The 3,422-nt window shown below is 41.0% G+C and overlaps 1 non-coding gene across 1 annotated transcript; it reads right to left on the bottom strand.

Moving 5' to 3' along the window:
• Positions 1-1,429: 1,429 nt before the first annotated feature.
• On the bottom strand, positions 1,430-1,502 carry TRNAM-CAU (transfer RNA methionine (anticodon CAU)). Its single transcript has one exon. It is a non-coding gene; the product is annotated as a tRNA-Met (tRNA).
• Positions 1,503-3,422: the final 1,920 nt, after the last annotated feature.

Raw genomic sequence — 3,422 nt, 5'->3', positions numbered from 1 at the left:
TTTCTTAGTTCCCTATTGTCCTTTAGGTTTATAAGGAGCCATGGAGCATGTCAAAAGAATAATACATCTCTTACCAAGGGGAATCTTGGGGACAAAGATGAAGTGCTAAATACAGCAAACATGAAAAAACATCTGGGTTCAACATTATGAGTTGTAGAATCCCATAGAAACTATTCAATATCTAGCCAAATTTGATCCTTATGACTAGATATGGTTACTACCTACAAAATGCATGTAGTTGTCACAAGAAACTAACAATATTGAAAAAGTATACTTGATATACTAGAATGTTTCGTTTTCTTCTATAATTGAAAAAATCAACCATCGTTGTCTACTATGAAAGATTAAATTAGACTAAAATCATATAGATTTCTTGAATGGTCAAAAATCAGTACAAACTGGCCGGCCGGTCATAAATGGCCAAAGCTCATAAAAGAGCACTTGAATAAAATGTACATAAAATATAATATTCTTTTGCAATAGCCTAGCTTGGTCAAGCCTTTTCCACCTGTCAGCTGCAATAAATAATAAAATATCAATTCCATAACGTACAAACCATAAAATCAACTCTCAAAACTAAGCATAGATTGTCAACTATCATTAACAACAAACGGCTTCCATATGCAGCATCAAGCAAAATATCCCATAAGATGCATGAACATCCCAGCTCAAAAAAGAACCTCACGCAAGATCCTCCAAAAGGCTAAGTAGACACAAGACGCTAGCCACAATCTTAGAAAGGTTCTTCCGGTCCAAGTTTCAGAAACGGTCGAGAAACTACCAAAAACACCCAAAAAATGGCTTCACACAAAGTACAATAGGCAATATTTGCAATTCGGCGTACATGCGTAAGAAACGTGCACAAAGAGACGAGGAATAGTTTTTGCTCTCAAAACACAATTATAATCAATATCCACACATTTTTATTACATTTTCCATGTTTAAAAGACCTTTGGCCACATTTCCTTGCCACTAATTTTCTCTCAGACAACATCATGTAAGAGAGAGAGAGAGAGAGAGAGAGAGAGAGAGAGAGAGGTGCAAGCGCAGCTAAATAATACGTTATTGTGTTCTTCTCATAATAATTACAAGTTGATTTCCCACATGGTGAGGAATTAAATTTATAGCAGCGACAATGTGATCTAAAAGGCGTGTGCCAAAAGGATGGGAAGAGGTGCGCCTTGTTGTGGGTTGTCGCATCCTTGCCCTCCACTGTGCACCATGTGAATGCGTAGCACGTGCACCTTGCGCCTTAGTTTGGGTTGTCGCATCCGTGCCCTCCATGTAGATCTCTATGCGCACCATGTGAAAATTTAGATAACTCAAGTGTCTAAAGACCTTCAAATATGATCGATTTCGTAGGTTTATCCAAGTTCTTAGAACACTTTTGGAGTTGTTTAAGAGAGAAAAAGATTGACCCGAGAAAAATTATCAGAGCGAGGTGTCGATCCTCGGCCTTTGGGTTATGAGCCCAACGCGCTCACCGGTTGCGCCACTCTGATTGGTTGTTGGCTTGCTGGGCCCACCACCAACCGCTTTAAAAACAGCTAGCCTATGGAGTCTGCAGCATAGCGCCATTGCACCACCAGTCCACCATTGCACCACCGTTGCAAGACGATGTCTTCTTCATTGGCGGGTCCGTCTCTCCGTACGTTTTCTTCAGGCACTGCGCAACTCCTCCCTCTATAGTTTCCAGTAGCTCCAGAGTACGAAGCGTCTTCGTGTCCAAACCCTAAGGTTTTCCCAGATTCACCTTCTGCTCAAGGCGCTGCAGGCGATTGGGAAGCTGCCATCAGCAAGCAGGCTGGTTTCAAGGACTGCAGAGACAGCAGGGTTGCCTACTTTGTTCCAGATCTATCATGCTCATGATAGAGCATAGTCTCTTATGTGTCAGGGTTTTAAGGCTCTCAACTTTCTAAAGAGCACAGACTTCCTTCCCCTTCTCAAAGTCAATGTCTCCCCTGCAGGCTCTCTATGGCGCTGTTAGAAGTGGAGATTGGGACACATTTTCCCATTGACGAATGTATGGCCTTCTGCAGGTTGAGAGTATACAATCAGTCAAGAACTATTCTGATTATGAGATCGCCAGCGCCTTCTTATGTCCGGAGAGAGGTGGGCTGACATGGTTATGGCCTGATGCTGACATTCTTCAATCTGTAAGATTTGGATGCTTTTGTTCACAAACGAAAAATAGAAAAGTCCTTTGTTCCGTCTGACAGATCATGATTAGCATTTGATGAACAATGATTATTTTACAAATTTTAGTCTGCTTGTTGTGATTTATAGCATCGTGCTCGATGGCCCAAATGCGTGTATATCTTAGCATTTGATGATGAACACTAATTATTTTACAAATTTTAGTCTGCTTGTTGTGATTAGCATCGTGCTCGATGGCCCAAATGCTTGTATATCTTTACATCACACGGATACATCTAATCATTCTCTCTTTTACTTGTTGAATGGCTAGACTTTGTGTCTGTTCAGCCTGAATACAGTTATTCCACCTTTTTGTTTCATCCTTTGAGCAACTGCCATAGCACATGTTGTGTTTTAGTTGAGACAACTGGCATATCACATGTTGTGTTTTAGTTGCCTATTCATGGTTGCTTACAAACCTATCTCTATGTTGACACGCCTCGCAAAATGCTGCTACTCTTGAGGGTCATTATGCTGCCTTCTCGACAGTAGAATCAATCATGCATGAAGTCTTCTTCTCCTACACTATTGAAGTCACAAAGATGAAATCTCTGCAAGAATAGTTTCTTAGCTAACATCTGGATCAGCTACATATGGAAAATGGTTGAAATAAATTGAAGATAGAAGAAGAGTTGCATAGAAAACTTAGCAAGACCCACTCCTTCATTGATTATTCCAATTTTGATAAAATATCTATACTTTGCATGTGGTGAATGATTACAAGAATTGTCATTTCAGATCCTACATATTGTACAGACAGACCCACTCAACAATGAGAACAAGCGACATGAAACAAAACGTGTATCAGGCAAGGCACCACGTGCTGAGAATTTTGTCAAATCGTGGTGCCATACAATATACTACTACTTGCATGATTTGGATAATAGATGTACTTTAATAGACAGCATAGAAGGACGTTAGATCAAAAATACGTGTTTTCATTTATGTACTGCTTTTGTCTCGACTCTAAAAGCACATCACCCTCTCTCGCTCTCTCTCTCTCTCTCTCTCTCTCTGGGCAGAGAGGGAAGGGATACGCGCAGCCGGGTAGGCAGGATTCAGGAGAGGTTTTTCTACTCTTAACCATATCTTGACACTCACAGTCATCATTGAGGAGGGCAGATCACATGGGAGACGGATCTATTGCAGCTTTGTGGACTTCCGCAAAGCACTTGACACCGTACCCAGAGCTAGATTGATGCGCAGATTACAGGAGATGGGAGTAC

Source organism: Adiantum capillus-veneris, chromosome 16 (genome assembly GCF_014529385.1).
Source record: "Adiantum capillus-veneris isolate H3 chromosome 16, ASM1452938v2, whole genome shotgun sequence".
In the NCBI taxonomy this organism is placed as follows: Eukaryota; Viridiplantae; Streptophyta; class Polypodiopsida; order Polypodiales; family Pteridaceae; genus Adiantum; species Adiantum capillus-veneris.
Note: the sequence above shows the minus strand (reverse complement) of the source record. Positions and strands in the feature narration are given on the sequence as shown.